The following is a 20,078-nucleotide window of genomic DNA, read 5'->3' as shown; positions in this document are numbered from 1 at the left end:
GGTAGTCGCCAAGAAAGTCAACCTAGAGTCACCAAAGGATGCAGAGATTTCACTCCTAAGGAAATGAGAGCTTAGGGCACCTGGGTGGCTCAGTTGGTTAAGCATCTGCCTTTGGCTCAGGTCAGGATCCCAGGGTGCTGGGATCAAGTCCTGCATCGGGCTCCCTGCTCAGCAGGGAGTCTGCTTCTCCTTCTCCCTCTGCCTACCACTTCTCCTGCTTGTGTGCATGCTTTCTCTCTCCGTAAAACAAAGAAATAAAATCTTTAAAAAAAGAAAGAAAGAAAAGAAAATAAAGAAAAATATGAGAGCATATGTCCACGCAAAAGCTTGCACATTGATGTATCATGGCAGCATTATTGGTGATAGCCGAGGGGTGGAAATAACCCAAATGTCCAAGTACTGATGAATGGATAAATAAAATACAGTGTATCCATACAGTGTAATACTGTTTGGCAATAAAAAGAAATGGAGCACAGACACATGCTAAGACACAGAGGAAACTTCACAATATTAGGCTAAGTGAAAGTAAGTTAGTTACAAAAGACCACATATTGTATAAATCCACTTATATGAAAAGTCCAGAACAAGGAGATCTGGAAGCAAATTAGGTTAATGGTTGCCAGGGGGCTGGGGACAGGGTAGGGATGGTTGGGGAGAAGTAGGAAGAGGATGGTAATGGGTACAGTTTCCCCTGTTCTAAAAATGACTTGTGAGGATAGTTCTAAAAGTCTGTGAATATACTAAACACTCCTGAATTGTTTACTTTAAATGGATGAATTGTATAATATGTGAATTATAGCTCATTAAACTTGTTTAAAAGAAAAAGTCCAGGGGAGGGGGAAAATAATTTTTAAAAAAGAAAAGAAAAAGTCCATCAGAATATGATCAATCCCATTGCCAATCATGGTATAAAAAAAGAAATGTACTTGGTACCCTAGTTTTTCTAGTTCATTAACATGTTGGCCCAAATCCTAAATTTAACACACTTACAACTTACATAGAACAGTCTATATGTTTAATTCAGCACAACCGGCATTATACCAGATTGGTTAGGAACAGGAGCTTTGGGATTAGAACTAGATTTGAATCCTAACTCACAAGTTAAGTGACCTTGAATGCCCCCACCACACTTCTCCAAGCTTCCATTTCTTTATATGTAATAGAGGAAAATAGAAGTGCCTCTCCCAGTGGGTTGTTGTGAAAAATGAATTAAAAAAACTTCTAAAAAACTGCTAAGTACCTGGCACAGACCAGCAATCCGATACTAACTGTATGAATATATAAACACATATGTATATAAAACTAACAACAGAACCAACAAGCACTTATGTGCAATGAACCAAGCCCTTGGAGAGGACACAGATAACGTAGTCCGCTTCTTCAACTATAATGCCAAGCAGATCAGTAAAACACTAGGAAATTTGTGTAGAAGAAGACACTTGAACTGGGTCAACTGGAAATTCCTGAACCAGAGATTGAAAAGGGGAAAGAATGGAACAAAACGATAAGCACATCTCACATGCAATGTTTTGCTACCTCATACACAAACATCAGAGACCTGTGAGGCTGAAGTCTTAGCACTCACCAGCACATTGTATATCCGCATGAAGAACCACAAGGAGTTATGAAAACTACAACCTAAAATCACAGGTGACACAAAGCATGACTATAGAGACTCACACAGTACCAACTTAAGGGCACAAGTAAATGAACAGTAGAGAGATTCATCGTATAGTTCAACAAAGTCAATATACCAAATCAAATACATAAAATCTCCAATCTCAACATTTCTGACCACTAGCTATCAGACTCCTCTGTATCTCATTAAAGCCATAAAAGAATAAATCATCACAGAGCCTGACAACCTCTTGATAACTCTATGGTCTGTTTCTTCTCAAAGACGGAAGTTCTCTGTTGACACTGTTCCAATGACACTGCTCTCTGAAGGGTGGCCAATAAGAAGAATGTAGCACACTAAATGAAACAGACTTGAAGCATCCTTGCTTTTTCTTATTAAACTGTATAAAACAAAATTTAAAAAAAAAAAGGATTGCCAGTCAATTGGTGATATTTAAAATGAGATAATAAAAGTCAAATTCTTTACACATGGCTTCAGTGGTAAATTCTACTCAGCATTTAAAGAATTAATGTCAATCCATCTCAAACTCTCCCAAAAACTGACGAGGAAGAAACATTTCCAAATTCATTTTATGAGGCCAGAATTACTCTAATATCAAAGTCAGACAAAAACATCATAAAAAAAGTTAAAAGCCAATGTCTCTGATTAAAGATATGTAAAAATCCTCAACAAAATGCTAGCAAACCAAATTTAAAAACACATTAAAAGGATCACTAAACATAAGCAGGTAGAATTTATCCCTGGGATGTTAATGATGGTTCAACATATGGAAATCAATAAATATGATACACCACATTAACAGAATGAAGGGGAGAAAAATACAATCATCTCAATAGATGCAGAAAAAGCATCTGACAAAATCCAACATCCTTTCATGATAAAAATTCTCAATAATTTAAGTATAGAAGGATTGATGACAGGCCCACAGCTAACATCGTTCTCAACAATGAAAAGCAGAAAACTTTTCCTCTAAGATCAAAAACAAGACAAGGATGCCCACTCTCACCACTTCTAGTCAACAAATTACTGGAAGCCTAGCCAGAGCAATTGGGTAAGAAAAAGAAATAAAAAGTATCCATATCAGAAAAGAAGTTAAATTATCTCTGTTGGCAGATGAAATGTCCTTATGTATAGGAAACCTTAAAGATTCCACCAAAAATTTGTTCAAAATACAAAGCAAATTCAGTAAAGTTATGGGATATAAAATCAACACACAAAAATCAGTTGTATTTCTATACCCTAACAACAAACTACCCAAAAAAAGAAATTTTAAAAAATCTCATTTACAATAGCATCAAAAAAATAAAATAAAATACTAAGGAATAAACTTAGTGACAGGAAAGATCTGTACACTAAAAACTATAAAATAATGTGATGAAGGAAACTGAAGCTACAAATACATGTAAAGATATCCCATGTTCATGGATCAGTAGAATTAATATTGTTAAAATGTTCCAAAGTGATCTACAGAGTCAATGCAATCCCTCTCAAAATTCTAATGGCATTTTTCACAGAACTAGAAAAAGAAAGCTCAAATTCATACAGAACCACAAAGGACCCTGAATAACCGCAGCAATTTTAAGCAAGAAGAACAAAACTGGAGGCACCACACCTGCTGATTTCAAAATATACTGCAAAGCTACAGTGACCAGAATATTATTGTGTGGACATAAACAGATGTATAAAGCAATGGAACAGATTACAGAGCCCAGAAATAAACCTACACATATATGGTCAATTAATTTATGACAAAGGAGCCAAGAATATACAATGGGCAATGGACAGTCTCTTCAATAAATGGTGTTGGGAAAACTGGACAGCTACATGCATAGGAATGAAACTGGACCCTTATCTCACACCATATATTAAAACCAACTCAATATGAATTAAAGACTTTGGGTCCCTGGGTGGCTCAGTCGGTTGAGCATCCAACTCTTGATTTTACTTCAGGTCATGATCTCAGAGTCCTGAGATGGAGCCCCACATTGGGCTCCACACCCAGTGCACATTCTGCTTGAGATTCTTGCTCTTCCTCTCCCTCTACCCGTTTGTGCACATACATGAGCTCTCACTCTCTCTCTCTCTCAAATAAATTGTTTTTTAAAAAGTGAATTACAGACCTAAATGTAAAACCTGTAACTATAAAGCTAGTAGAAGAAAACATAGGAGAACAACTTCTTGACATTGGTTTGTGCAATTTTTTTTTTGGGGGGGGGGCGGATCTGACATAGGCAACAAAAGAAGAAATAGACAAGTTAAACTGCTTCAAACCAAAAATCTTCTGTACAGGAAATAATTGACAGAGTGAAGAGACAAACTATGGGAGAGAATATTTGCAAATCACACATCTAATAAGAGGTTAATATCCAAAATTCATAAGGAACTCAACGAGAGGGAGAGGAAGAGAGAGAGAGAGAGAGAGAGAGAGAGAGAGAGAGAACCCAATTTAAAAATGGGCAAAGGACCTGAATAGATATTTCTCCAAAGAAATGTCTACTCAAAAAGTAAAACTAGAACTACCACATGAACCAGAATTCCACTTCTCAGGATGTATCCAAAGGAAATGAAATCTGGATCTTGAAGAGATATCTGTACTCCCATGTTTGCTGTAGCATTATACAAAATGGGCAAGATATAGAACAACTTGGGGCACCTGGGTGGCTCAGTCAGTTAAGCATCCAACTCTTGATCTCACTCCTGGTCTTGATCTCAGGATCAGGATTTCAGGCCCCATGTTGGGCTCCATGCTGGGTGTGTGGAGCCTACTTAAAAAAAAGAGAGAGAGAGAAAGAGAAATAGAACAACTTAAGTGTCCATCAACAGATGAACAGATAAAGAAAATGCAATCTATATCTATACTTACATATAGATACAAACATAGACACAGACATAAACACAAATAGATATAATGGAATCTTATTTGGCCCTGAAAAAGAAGAAAACTTGCCATTTGCAACAATGAGGATGAACCTGAAGGGCATTATGTGCTAAATGAATTAATCCAGACATAGAAAGACAACTACTGCATGATCTCACTTATGTGGAACCTAAAAAAAAAATAAAAATAAAAAATAAAAAAACTGAATTCATAAAAGCAGAGAATAGAATGATGGTTACCAGGGGTAGGGGAAGAGAAAATAAGGAGACACTGGTATGAAGACAAAATTTCAACTATGCAATAGGACTAAGATCTAGAGATCTAATGGTATTATAGCATGATAACTATAGTTAATAGTACTGTATTATATACCTGAAGTTTGCTAAGAGAAAAAATCTTAAAGTATTCTCACCACCAAAAGCCAATGATAACTATGTGAGGTAACTCATGTTAATTAACTTGATATGATCATCATTTCACAATGTATATGTGTATCAAAACATCATGTTGTATGCCTTAAACATATGTAATTTTTATTTGTCAATTATAGCTCAATAAAGCTGGGGAAAATAAAATACAAAGTCAAAATATTTGCTACAAAACACAGCAAAAAAAAACGTAAAAAATAAAAGCATATGATTCAAAATAATGTAAAACAGCTACCCACACAACATTCTTGGTTTAAGAATTATTCTTCTGTATCTTCGAGATAGAATATTAATCATTTTCACCTTGGTGAACTATTACAGTGTACTGCATGTTTAAAGTATATTTTTTTATATTCTATGCTCATGGATTGGAAGAACAAATATTGTTAAAATGTCTACACTACCCAAACAATATACACATTTAATGCAATCCCTATCAAAATACCAACAGAATTTTTCATAGAATTAGAACAAACAATCCTAAGACTTGTATAGAGCCACAAAAGACCCTGAACGGCCAAAGCAATCTTGAAAAAGTAAAACAAAGCTGAAGCCATCACAATTCCAGATACCAAGTTATATTACAAAGCTACAGTAATCAAAACAGTCTGGTACTGGCACGAAAATAGACACATAGATCACAGAACAGAATAGAAAACCCAGAAATAAATCCACAATTATATGGTCAATTAATCTCTGACAAAACAGGAAAGAATATCTAATACGAAAAAAAAAGTCTCTTCAACCAATGGTGTTGGGAAAACTGGACAGCAACATGCAGAAAATTAAACTAGACCACTTTCTTACACTGCACACAAAAATAAATTCAACATGGATTAAAGACCTAAACGTGAGACATAAACCCATAAAAATTCTAGAAGAGAGCACAGGCAGTAATTTCTCTGGCATCTAGCAATATTTTTCTAGATATGTCCCCGGAGGTAAGGGAAATAAAAGCAAAACTAAACTATTGGGATTATATCAAAATAAACTTCTGCACAGCGAAGAAAACAATCAATAAAACTAAGACGCAGCCTATGGAATGAGAGAAGATATTTGCAAATGACATCTGATAAATGGTTAGTATCCAAAATGTATAAAGAATTTATAAAACTCAACACCCAAAAAACAAATAATCCATTTTAAAAATGGGCAAAACACATGAACAGACATTTCGCCAAAGAAGACATACAAATCCCAACAGGCACATGGAAAAATGCTCCTTATCATTTATCATCAGAGAAATGCAAATCAAAATTACAACGAGGTATCATCTCACTTTTGTCAGAATGGCAAAAATCAAAAACCCAACAAACAGGCACTGGTAAGGATGTGGAGAAAAAGGAACCCTCACCCACTGTTGGTGGGAATGCAAATTCTGCAGCCACTCTGGAAAACAGTAGAGAGGTTCCTCGAAAAATTAAAAATAGAACTACCCTATGACCCAGCAATTGCACTACTAGGCATCTGCCCAAAGAGTACAAAAATACTAATTCAAAGGAATACATGCACCCCTATGTTTATGGCGGCATTATATACAATAGCCAAGATATGGAAGCAGCCCAAGTATCCATCAACTGATGGATAAAGATGTCACATGTATATACAATGGAATATTATTCATCCATAAAAAAGAATGAAATCTTGCCATTTGCAACAACATGGATAGAGCTAGAGTTTAATCCTAAATGAAATAAGAGAAAAATACCACATGATTTCATTCATATGTGGAATTTAAGAAACAAACAAGCAAACGGGGGGGGGGGGGCAGGAAGAAGCCAAGTTCTCTCTCTTAACTATAGAGAACTAAGTGATGGTCACCAGAGGGGAGGTGGCAGGGGGGCTGCAGGTGAAATAGATGATGGGGATAAGGAGTGCACTTGTCTTTAGGAGCACTGGGTGATTAAAAACTTACCAAAAAAAAAAAAAAGAAAGAAAAGAAAAGAAAAAAGAACACAAAAAAATAAACAAAAGCATATTTCTCAGTATGATAAACACTTTAAAAAGTACAAAATATAATCACCATTTTTATAAAATTAGAATACTTAACAGAATAAAATGTTTTGATCCTGGCCCTCTCAGTCTCAAATAGTGATTCCCTAAGTGCCGGGGGCCACTGAGCAGTATAAGTTGTACAAAATGATCTTCACTGAACACCTATTCCGTGCCTGACCCTGGGCTATAGATCATTCACCAGGAACTCAAACATTTGTAGGATGAATCCTTCCCAGAATCTCTTCACACATGCACAGGTTTATCACTCCTCCTTAGAAACAAGTTCCAAACGTGCTTTTATAGACTCCCCAAACTGACTCTGCCCTTGTCCACACTGCATGCCTACCTCGTTCAGGCTAGCCCTCTCCAACAGCAGTTCCAAGTATGCCTAGGGAAACAGTTCTTGTGTCTATATCAGATTGTATGTATCACGTTGTATGTATGCATCTACTTATAAAGAGCATCTATACAATAAAGTTATACACCAACAAACTGTGTCCATGCAAACAAGGAAAGCATGAGAAATATATAAATAGAGCACATGACATCATTTGGGGCACTAGACCAGCTTAATTTGCTGGTTCTTTTCCACTTTCCAGAATGAAGATCTGGAATGGAAAATACAATGATGTTTCCAAGGTTATGCCGCAAATCATCAGAACAATCTGGGCCAATGGACAGGTTTCCTGATCTGACAGCTGCCCTGCTATCTGTTGGGACCTGCTGTTTCGAAATTATCATACCAGTTGAACACCTAAGGAGCCATACAAATTGCTAAAATCTAAATAGAGCATGTGAAGACACTTGCTGGCGCTTGACCATGTTATTATGTTCTCGTAACTCTCTCTGAGCTGTGTATACTGTTGGGTCCACAGATGTTGTGTGTTCACAGCGCTGGGCACACAGTCGGTCTGAGTTGAATGAGTGAATCTAACAGGATACTCGAGTCAATACATCACATGTGAAGGGATTTGGGAAATAAAAGTAATCAAATAAACATCTCATCAAATGAAACAAGCGTCAAAGATCAAGAAGGAAGATGTCTACATTTCTGTCAAATGTTCCAACTTCCTTAAAGCATTCTAGATTTTACTTTGTACTTCAGGACCGAACGGTTTGAGTTTGTTTTCAATCTAAAAATCAGAGTCAACAAAAAAGCTAAGCAAAAATCCATGTCAAAGACCAGTTGTAGTTTTCTACGGTCCCTATGCCCTCATCCCTTTATCTATAAAATGGAGAGAACAACATAATAGAGTTATGATGTTAAATAAAATGGAAAAATGGTAAGCACTATACAAGTGTTATCTATCACTGCAATTAAGCACCAATCCACTCACATATCAGAAAAAAAGATACGGAAAAAAAAGAAAAAGAAAAAAGATAAGGGGAGGGAACAGAGGGCACAGGCTGTCAGCAGCAGCTAGCTCTGGTTCTGCTAAGCCAGGGCTCAACAAATGTTTCCTGCAAAGGGACAGATAGTAAATATTTTAGGCTTTTCAGGCCAGATGGTCTCTGCTGCACCTACGCAAGTCTTCCAGCGTAACGTGAAAGCAGTCATAGGCAGTGCATAAATACATGGTCATGGCTGCATTCCAATAAAAAACTTTATTCGTGGACACTGAAACTTGAATGTCATATGGTTTTCTCATATCCCAGAGTATTATTATGATTTTTTTCCAGCCATGTAAAATGGAAAAACCTACTCTCAGCATAAGGGATAAAAAAAAAAAAATAAAAATAAAAAAAAAGGTAGTAGACCAGATTTGGTCTTTGCATCCTCAGTTCCTTACCCATGTGCTAACACACACGTTGCCCAACCACACTTTATACACATCTGAACTGACCAGTCAGCTGGACCCTCCAAGACCTCTGCCTTGGATGCTGACATTTAATCTCTTATTTTCAACCTGCACAGAGAGAGATCTTTAACCAATATTTGATGAACTATCTAACCTACAAAGTGAGAACAAGCTTCAATTTGTCTATCTTAGCACTGATATTCTTCTTTATAAATCAATTCCTAAGGTACACATTTGTAACTATAAATGTCAGGCCCCCACTGTGAGGTTTGGGCTCTTCATTCTGTGCTCTACCACGCATTATGTCCAACATGACAAATTTATTTCATTACATTCCGTAATCAGGAATATTTTCAGCAGTGGGGGAAAACTCTGGAACAGAACCCTTTTCGATGTGAGCACCCTCATGTTAAAGAGACTAAATTTTTAGACAAACTTTTCTTATTAGAAAAAAACTTTTTTTAAGATTTTATTTATTTATTGTAGAGAGAGCATGTGAAAGCAGGGGGAAGGGGCAAAGGGAGAGGCAGAGAAGCAGACTCTTGCTTCAGAAAGTCTTTATGCTTTCTAAAAATTTTTTCTGGGGCACCTGGGTGGCTCAGTCAGTTAAGCATTTGACTCTTGATTTCGGCTCAGGTCATGATTTCAGGGTCGTTGGATCGAGCCCCAAAATACAGTGTCAGATGCTTAAATCTTAAGCATCGTGAAAAGTGAAAATCTTTATTATGGTTCTTTTTTTTTCCCTTGGGGAAAATAAAAACACTTGTTTAAATATACTGTATATTTCACTACTATATCAAGCCTAGAGCTTTCTAAATGAACCTATGCTGGAATTCAATATATTCATCTCTTAAAAACAACAATTTTGGGGGCACCTGGGTGCACCATCGGTTAAAAGTGTCCGACTCTTGATTTTGGCTCAAGTCATGATCTCAGAGTCATGAGATCAAATCCCTCTCTCGTCAGGCTCTACGCTCTTTGTGGAGTCAGCTTGGGATTCTCTCCCCCTCCCCCCTCCTGCTCATGCTCTCTTTCTCTCCCTCTCTCTACAAGTAAATAAATAAATCTTTTTTAAAAAATTAAAAAATAGGGATCCCTGAGTGGCACAGTGGTTTAGCACCTGCCTGTGGCCCAGGGCGCGATCCTGGAGACCTGGGATCAAATCCCATGTCGTGCTCCCGGTGCATGGAGCCTGCTTCTCCCTCTGCCTATGTCTCTGCCTCTCTCTCTCTCTCTCTCTCTCTCTGTGTGTGTGTGTGTGTGTGTGTGTGACTATCATAAATAAATAAAAATTAAAAAAAAAACTTAAAAAAAATTTAAAAATAAATAAAAGCAACAACTTTTGAACCGCAAGCTGCTGAATTCCCATGTATTTGAAGTAGATGCTTCTCACTCTACTTTTGCTATGTTAAAAGTAATGGCTAACTTTCCTAAGACCAAAACCAAAGCTAAAAGTTTCCTAGTAGCAAAGGATTCTTGATTCCCTTTTCCAGAATCATCCCTAAACCCAGAGATGAAGGGCTCCTGACCTGGGCACTCACACTGCAGAGCCTTCTCTGACCCTCCACCAGCCATGCTCTTCATGGAAAACAAGCAGAGTCCAAGAGCACAGAGTCCAGCCCTACTCATCGCCAGACAACACGTAGGAACCCTGGCCCAAATGCCCACACCCAAGCCCTTCCATGAGACCTCCTTAGTTCTATCCTCCCAAGGGCAGGGAGGAGACATGTGTACTCTTATGGCTCCCAAGGGCAGCCATTCACAAGGGCTGTAGAGGGAGCTTGCTTGTGTAGGTTGTAGGGCTCATGTAGGTTGTAGGGCTCATGTAGGGCTCATGAAACTGGCTATGGGCTGGGAGCTGGCTGTCCATCACCTCTCAAATTCCTTGTGGTATCTCAAGAAGCCTAAGCATTCTACATTTGAATCCAGATCTCTTAAGTCATTAGGAAAGTTTGTCAAGGTAGGAAAAGAAAACAGTTTATTCTACAATTTGTTAACTTCAGTTACAACTTTTGTATAAATTTAGACATAGCTTCTATGAGCTTTCATTGGTACTTTTGCCTCAGATCTGCTTTATTCCACCAAAAAGAGACTGTGGATAACTACAACTAAAAAAGAAAGAAATGGGGGGAGGGGGGTACACGCCTGGGTGGCTCAGTTGATTGAGCATCTGACTCTTGATCTCAGCTCAGTTCTTGTACTCAGGGTTATGGGTCTGAGCCCTGAATTGGGCTCCATGCTGGGGGCATGGAGCCTACTTACAGAAAAGAAATGGGATGTCTAGGTGGCTCAGTGGTTGAGTGTCTGCCTTTGGCTCAGGTCATGATCCTGGGGTCCTGGGATCGAGTCATACATCAGGCTCCCCATGGGGAGCCTGTTTCTCCCTCTGCCTATATTTCTGCCTCTCTCTCCCTCTGTCTCTCATGAATAAATAAATAAATAAAATCTTTAAAAAGAAAAAGGGAAAAAATAGCCAGGCATATACTCTCATTCACAGAAATCACGAAAAAATATTTCTGAGTTGAGTTAGGTTCTGGTTACCTCATTAAAAATGAACAATAAAAAGCAAAAAGTTGCCCAGGTCAACTTAAGTCCACTTCTGGAGTCGTTTTTCAGGGATCACTACTCTATTAGCCCCTCCCTCCCCCACCAACACCCTCCACCTCTCCACCCAGAAGATGGCCAGGACATATAAATGCTTCTACAACCCAAAGCAGTCACATCAGGCATTATGAAATATGTGTGCATGTGAACCACTGGATTCCAAAGGGATGAAAAGGACTCCCCTCACTAGGAGCCATCCCTAAGGTCGTTCTGGATTGTTTTGTTTTGTTAAGTTTGCATTTTTGTAAAAGATTTTATTTTATTTATTCATGAGAGACACAGAGGCAGAGACATAGGCAGATAGAGAAGCAGGCTCCATGCGGGGAGCCCGATGTGGGGCTCAATCCCAGGATCCCAGGATCATGCCCTGAGCCAAAGGCAGATGCTCAACCACTGAGCCACCCAGGCATCCCTAGTCTGGATTTTTTTTTTGAATGGAAGAATTTCAGTACCTCCTTGGAGGTCAGTTGTTCAAGAGACTTCCAAGTTATTTTGTAAAGCTGACTCTAACTGCCTGAATGCCAATTATCAAAAAAAGTTACTTAAGAAGCACTTTTAATGGAAACAGAACCAGCGTTTGAAATGCCTTAAATCTTTCCTGTTTTTACCAGCTACTGTTACAAGATGCAATAACTCTGTGTTCTGCATTTCCCAGGAAAGCTCCAATTTCATCATGTGTTTCATCATATTAAATGAATACAGACTGAATTTTTTTTAAGATTTTTATTTATTTATTCATGAGAGACAGAGAGAGAGAGAGAGACAGAGAGAGAGAGAGGCAGAGACACAGGCAGAGGGAGAAGCAGGCTCCATGCAGGGAGCCCAACGTGGGACTCGATCCCGGGACTCCAGGATCATGCCCTGGGCTGAAGGCAGCACTAAACCGCTGAGCCACCTGGGCTGCCCCAGACTGAATTTTTTAACTTTTCTTCTTTTTTCTCTATTTTCCAAATGTTACACAGATGAGCACATGCTTTTGCAAATAATCAGAAAAAAATGAAATTTCATTAATATAGAATATCCATGAATATATATACAACATCCATGAATATACATATATATAATACCCGTGTATGTATATACATACACATATATGTCTGTGTGTGTGTATATATATATATAATATATAATATCCACATAAAATCTGCCCGTGAACACTTACAGTAGCTTTATTCATAATTGCCAAAACTTGGAAGCAACCAAGATGTCCTTCAGGAGGTGAAAGGATAAATACACCAGGGCACATCATACAATGAAACACTATTCAGGAGCACCTGGGTGGCTCAGCTGGTTAAGCATCTGCCTTCGGCTCAGGTCATGATCTCAGGGTCCTGGAATCAAGTCCCAAATCCGGCTCCCTGATCAGTGGGGAGCCTGCTTTTCCCTCTCCCCCTGCCTGCTGCCCTGCCCGCTTGTGCTCTGTCTCTGTCAAATGAATAAATAAAATCTAAAAAAAAAGAAAAGAAAAGAAAGAAACATTATTTAGCACAAAAAGAAATGATATGGAACAAACATAGGTGCGCATTATTAACTCAAAGCAACCAACCTGAAAAGGCTATACATTGTATGAGTCCAACTACACAACATTCTGGAAAAGGCAAAACTAGAGAAACAGTAAAAAAAGATCAGCAATTGCCTGGGGTCAGAGGCCAGGGAGGGATCAACAGGTGGCCCACAGAGGAATTTTTTGGGCTTTGCAACTATTCTGTGTGATATTATAATGACAGGCATGCATCACTGCACGTATGTCAAAAGTCAAAGAACATACGGCAGAGTGAACCCTAATGTAAACTGTGGACTCCGAGTGATAATGATGCATCGGTGTAGCCTCACGGATTCTAACAAATGTACCCCCTATGGTAGGGGGAGAGGGATTGGGGAATGGGGGTTAAGGGGTATATGGGATCTCCCAGCATTTTCTGTTCAATTTTGTTGTGGACCTAAAACTACTGTTAAAAATAAAGTCTATCCATTCATTCACCCACACTGGCTTGCCACCAGAACACATGAGCAGACTCGGGGCTCACGAGTAGGATGACCTGGCTCCCAGCACTGGGCCATCATTCCCGCCCTCCCCCACCCAACTGCTTCCTTCCCTGCAAGTCCCAGTCCCCACCCCCCCACCCCGTGGTATGCAGGGATTCTAGTTCCCACCCACAGGCTACAGGCTTTATTTCAAAACTAATGAGCCTGAGCTGTGCATCTCAAGGGGCTACCTCTAGTGAAGTCACCAAGAGCACGGAGAGAAGCCATCGGCGGGGACACGGAGCACCCACTCCTGCACAGGTGCACCAGGGCAACGACAGCTCTTGCCCCAAGAGCAGCAGAGAAAACCGGACGCGAGGAGCCCTCAGGAGGCCAAGGTCATCCCAACACAATAAGTCACCCGAGGTGCCAAAGAGGCAAAAGGAAAAAAAAAAAAAGGATCATCCCTGCGTTTCCTAGGACAGCAGAACTTCTTGTTGGACCCGACTGAGGAAACAGATGTGGTTGCACGTCTCTACACAAATGAACTTTCGCAGAGGACGGGAGGGTAGTGAAAGGTGCGAGACGTGAGAATAAATATTGCCGAGAACATCCGTCTAGGGGAGGGGACACGTGTTCCCTTGGCTGGCAGCTGAGAATTTTTGTTAGACGAATCGGAGAGGTTACGGAAAGGACGTGAGCTGCATGGAATTCATTAACAACTATCTCTGCAAGTCTATCCTAATTAGGAAAACAACATGCTACATGCCCGAATCAGCACATGGGGGGGGGGGGGGGGGGACTTCACGAGCTGCAAGAAAATAAAGCAGCCCAGCGCGGTGAAAGCAGATCGGCAGCCCGGGCTCCCGCTAGATTTAACATTTCAACAGGAAATACAGCGTTTTCTCTCTTCCTAGCTGTGAAATTGATTGGGATCTAGGCTAATAGAGGTCCCAAGGGTGCTAAACTAAATTAGAGGAAGTCCTATAATTACAGCTGGCAGTTAATTATTATATGATGGGAATTGTAATCAAAGGAACAGATACACTATTATTTTCCATCTTCTCTGCAAAACACGTTGCACGAAGTCTCGGGAAGAGTAGCAGAGCGGCCGGTTTTGCGGTCTGACTTGTGTCGCTTCCCATCTCGGGGCAAATAAAATCCAAGCGAGAACCTCCTGCAGGTGATTTGGCCTCGTCCCTACTCTTTCCTGCCTTTCCCACACTCGCCTCTTGCAGTTTTCAACACGTTCCTATTCTCTCCTCCTGGAACGTTCTTTCCCCAAACGGATGTCTACAAGGCGGTCTCCCTCCTGCTGTGTAGATGGTCAAGACAATACCCAGTCTGAGAAAGATTCCCAGTCCTCCCCGCCTAAAATAGACACACACACACACACCCAGTCCTCCCCGCCTAAAATAGACACACACACACACACACACACACACCACCATGCCTTGACGTCTAGCCTCGTATCCCACATTAGTCTCCTTCAACCACTCCTGCCACCTGACATTTGTTTTTGTCTCCCTCTGGACTGTGATTCGGTCCACCTTACTCCCAGTTTCCTTTAGCTCCCAGAACACAGCCTGGTCCTGACCTGGGTCCTCAATAAATATGGTTAAATTAAAAGAGAAAAAAAAAATCACCTTTTCTACCCTACTACCCTTTTACAGCAGGAAAAAAACAGAAGGAAGAGGTCCTTCGATCATTGTGGTATCACTATATATAAATGCATTAACAACGCAGCAAAACTGATCATAAGACCAGGCAGACCAGGGGCACCTGGGTGGCTCGGGGGTTGGGCATCTGCCTTAGCCTCAGGTCATGATCCCAGGGCCCTGGGATCAAGTCCTACCTCAGGTTCCCTTCTCCCTCTGCCTATGTCTCTGCCTCCCTCTGTGTGTGTCTCTCATGAATAACTAAATGGATAAAATTTTTAAATAAATAAATAAAATCTTAAAAAAAAAAAAAAAAAAAAAGACCAAGCAGACAAATGTCTGCAGATTCAGCTAAAGATCTGAGAGGCAACATCAAAATGGTAATGAAGGGAACCAAGGGGGGGGGGGGGGCATCTTTTATGTACTAGGCACGGTGCTTGGCTCTTAAAGAGATATTTATCTCTTAAAGGACTACCATGCCCATTTACAAAAATGACAAAAACAGAGGCAGAGGAGTTGGCTTAGCCAGAGCCGCACATACAGTCCCAAATTCCTACACAGGTCCCTCTGCATCAAGGAGCACTGTTAACTGTTCATGCTTCAGTTTGCTTGCTTCCTTCCTTTCTCTCTCTCTCCTCTTACATTCCTCCTACTTTTTTCTCTTTCTCTTGAAAAGAATTCAGAAAACTAGAGATCCACATACAAACATCTTTATACCTGCCCCTCCCCCACAAATAAGCACACTACATTTTGTCAGATTTGCTCCAGGTCACCTTTTTACCCCGACTAAGAATTTAAAAACTGCCAAGAGAGCTCCTTCTCATTTTCTCTAAAATGAACCAGAAATCCTATCACCTATTCTCTTACCCAAAGACAGGACAAAAAAGGCGTTGGCAAGACATCCTGCTACTTGTAAAACTAGAACTTAGTATAAATTAAAAGCATTTCTTAGCATCAATTTGGAACGATTATCCCTAATCTTTAGGACATTTTGTTAACTGCCCGAGTACCTTAATCTCATCCTGTGGATCTCAATGTGGTGTCTCTAATTTAAAGTACTGAGGTTGTATTGACCAAACCAGCTATTGGTTTAACAGAATGCCCAACAGTCCCTGCCAGAAATAAGATGGCAGGACAAAGACTTGGTGAAACCTCGTTCAAATGACTATTTATGACTGTCCTCTCTGGCCTGGTGCCAACACTTTGCGTTCTAAATCAGTTCGGGGGGGAGCCCTACCCGTCAAAGGCAGCTCTGTGTAAAACAAACCTCTCTATACAGAAAGAAACTCTTTCATTCCACTCCAGAAGTCAGAATGTGAAGATGCTGGGGCAGCTTTCTGGCAGGGAAAGTGAAAGGGCAGGAGGAGATCAGAGGGACAGAGGCAACAGGTTTCAACGCTGACCATTTTTGGAGAACAAAAGGATGGCAGACTTTTCACTGCTAACTCACAGAATGGATGCACCATAAAGTACCTGATAAATATCCCAGCAAGCTTCAGCCTGCCTCTGTGTGGACAGGCACAAACTCTGAGCACCTCCCGCTGCAAATGAACACCATGCACCAAGGGCTGCCTTCCCTTTGACCTCCCCGACTGCACCAGCAGAATGGGACCCAGGGTCACAGGAAGTGCCTAATCTCTGCAAGCAAATGTCAATCTTTGGGGCAGAGAAAATGTCTTTGTTCTTCAGAACGACGGTTTAAATTGGGTCGAAATGACCACATAAATTCACTAGCTTGAACTCACAAAGGAAGCACCTGTTTTCGGAATGGCGTGGAAAATTTTTAAACAATCTTACTTTTTATGCCGTCCTCTTGAATGAGTAGCTGTGGATGCGAAGGGCCTCAGGGAGACCTGGCAGGTTTCCCACACAAGGGTAACGGTTTACATTACTGATGTGCAGATTTTTAAAACAAACCATCACATAATTTTAATCCACTAAAAATGGAAGCTAATACAACCCTTGGAAGTAGCCACATCTTTCTATCCTCCCTCGCATTCAAATACCCAAGCACATGGCCAGACACATGGACAAGGGGTGGAAGGGTCATTGCTAAACTGCTAAATTCCTGCTCCTTGCAGAACTTTACTATCCTCACAGCAACGGACATTGTTCCTGGATCTGAAAGTTACTGTGTGTTCCTTTGATGAAGGAGAAGAATTATAATAAGAAGGGCACTGGCCATTTTAGAGTTTGTGTGATGTGAAAATATGGAATTGATAACTTGTCCTATGAAACTGATGAAGAAAGAAATATGTAAATCCCACCATCCCTTGTCACAAGCTCTGTCGCTTCTCAAACAATTAACGATGCTCTTTGCCATAAATAAAAAAGAAATTACAAAGCCAGAGTTATTTCCATATGATGGAATTGGTTGCTTTACTAAATGATACTAACAATGTATGATAAAGAGTAGGAACTTTCTATCATTACAGATCTTGCTTTAACATTTTAAATATGACATCAGTGATCCATGGATAGCTATACAATTTGTCTGTAATGCAATAAAATTATTTTTTAGACCAATCTGGAAAAGTTCTCTCCCGAAAATTTCAACCAGCATATCCTTAAATTTTTTTGTACCATTTTAAAAACTGTCATAATTTGAATTTAGGGTATATAACAATCTATAAATGCTAAACAAAGAATAAAGTTTAGGTCAACAAAGTTAAATAATTGTATATAATATGTTACTGCTTCAAATCCCAAGACAAAGAAAGGAAATTGCTTCCTTTGGCTGGTAGAATGATTTGTTTGGATCCACGGGGGGAAAAATATATTTCTTTCCCTCCAAAAAAGCCTGTCCCCCACTCCCGCCAAAAGTTTCTATTTCACAATAGCAAAGGTTGCAAAACATGAAATGTTCTTAAAAATGAAAGATTTTTTCATTCATAAGGATATATAATCCTTTATAAGGATTATCTACCTCATATCTAGTTATATGATATACCCCAAGGAATGAGTAAACCACAGCAACTATAAAGATGTGTTACCTGAAACTGTCCAAATTTAAATTCAATGACATTTAGGGTTATTAAAATCCATTAAGAATTTTAACTTTGATTTCATAAAAGCAAACTGAGTTATCCTCTGCACCAGGAGGAATGTCTTTCCCTAGGTTATCAAAGCCAAGATATCAGCTCATAAAACATCTCTGGCAAATTTTATTTATTCTCTGAACTCGAATAAAGCTCATGTAATGTTTGCCTTGAAAAACAGACCTTTTTCAAAGAATGCTGACATTTGTATTGATTCTGAATGGCTCCTCATCATGTACCCACACGCACACGCACTCACATACTCTTAATTTTCACAAGACAAAGAAGCCCCCCTGCCTGCTACCATGCCTTACTTTTTTAAAAACCTAATTTTTTTTAAAGTTGGAAGAAATACAAGAATACTACTCTTTTGATTTATAAGCTAGAGGGGTGGCATGCTGACACATAAGCTCTAGGAAGACAAGATTGTTACGTGTTTTGTTTGCTCCTGTGTGTTGAGTACCTAAAATGTATCTTTGAATATTATCCCATTGAACCCTCCTCTCAACAACATTCTGCAATGGATACTTTTCTTGCCACATTTTACCAGTATGGAAACTGAGCTTCAAAGGACTCAGTCACCAAGATGACACAGCTTGGTAGTGGGAAAATGAAGCCTTCAGAGCCTACCTGTCCCTCTTCTTCTGGACCATCTGTCACTGTACCCCAGTCATTCAATGACTGTGACACATACCAGAAGTCTTTGGCTGTAAAACTGGAATCTCTGCATAAGGAGTATGTATGTTTTAACTCAACTCAAAAGGTAAACAAGTATATATAAAAAGAAAAATTCAAATGCATCAATTTAATCCAAAGGCACAAGTTAAAATATCTTTTAAATTAAATAGCAATAGGTGATGCCATGTATCCAACCACCCCTGTTTTTATTAGTGTTAGAAGCCAACTCTTCATTACCAATAAATAGCTACAGCACTTCTACACCTCTTCCTCATTGTACAGCCCAGACCTGAAATTCCAACTGGGAAGGGTGGAAGCCAAGACGAGGCCAATGAGGAATGGTCCTATTTTCCTAATGCAACCTAGAGCCAAATACAAACAAGGGTGAATTGTTCCTTGATTGGGATATGGTAGCCATGCCAATCACAGCCTCCCACCAACTCCACCTTCTTGAGAGCCTGCCTAGACGAGTCTGGGACTACCCGACATACAAACTGACCCCTTCATTCAGCAACAACTGGGAAGACCAGGGCTGTAGAGCAACATGACTCAACACAGGCCAGACTCCACTGAACTGAAATACTGAGAGACCAAGGTAGTCATCTAAAAGAATGATCTTGTAGTACTGAACCAGAGGACTTTATACCAAGTCAAAGCCATTTGACAAGCAGTAAATATGAGAACCTGAGAAGCCAGAGTTCAAGCAAGAAAGCCAGTCTGCAGGCAGAGGCAAGAGAATGGCAAAAGAATGGCAGAGCCTAGCAAGAAAAGCCAAAATTACAGACTACATGGGCCACTGAAAAATGGGAGGGTGGCATCCTTTCCTGATTTTCCTGCTCTCATCCCCTCAAGGGCTTATCGTTGGCTGCCCACAATTTTCTCTCCTGTTACTTCAGTAGTACCATTTTTGCATAGGTTTATTTGAGAACTTCTTTCCATTGCACTATAACCAAATGATCCCACAGACACAGCATTTCCCCTCCCTGTGACTGCCCCACTAGGAAAAAAATGACAGGAAAACCTACCTTCCTAAAGTCCTCATGGAAGACAAGGCTCCACAGCACCACTGACAATTTAGAGAGGTCGTAATCATAGACAGATAGCCAACATCCCTGGTACCCAATCCCAAAAGGCAGTCATGGGTCTGAAGAATTTTAAATAAGTATCCCAGGTGTTAATAGTTAAGTGTAAAAGATGATTAACTTTTTGGAAAAATTCTACACCACAGGGAAACAAACAAACACAACCTTTCTACTGCTTTATCCAAGAAGAAAATCTACCAAGCTCTGAGGCTGTTTTAATGCTGCGTCAATAACACCACAGAACAAGGCCAGCCTATCTCATGATAGCCCCAAATTACTCAATAATCTATCATGAATTAAGCTGTATTGATTTC

The 20,078-nt window shown here is 39.9% G+C and overlaps 1 protein-coding gene across 9 annotated transcripts in view; it reads right to left on the bottom strand.

Annotated features, from left to right (window-relative positions):
- The window catches only part of TIAM1 (TIAM Rac1 associated GEF 1), a 474,570-nt gene that overhangs the window by 232,252 nt on the left and 222,240 nt on the right, over nucleotides 1-20,078 (bottom strand). For 3 of the 9 annotated variants that reach the window (XM_072740856.1, XM_072740860.1, XM_072740859.1), the window contains one exon: nucleotides 4,293-4,401. The exons of 5 other annotated variants lie outside the window; for them this stretch is intronic. The gene's annotated coding sequence lies outside the window, so the exon portion shown is untranslated. Of the gene's footprint in view, nucleotides 1-4,292; nucleotides 4,405-20,078 lie in introns of all 9 variants that reach the window. One more of the 9 variants, XM_072740863.1, reaches the window with a different exon arrangement.

This window comes from Vulpes vulpes, chromosome 15 (genome assembly GCF_048418805.1).
Source record: "Vulpes vulpes isolate BD-2025 chromosome 15, VulVul3, whole genome shotgun sequence".
Taxonomy (NCBI): Eukaryota; Metazoa; Chordata; class Mammalia; order Carnivora; family Canidae; genus Vulpes; species Vulpes vulpes.
Note: the sequence above shows the minus strand (reverse complement) of the source record. Positions and strands in the feature narration are given on the sequence as shown.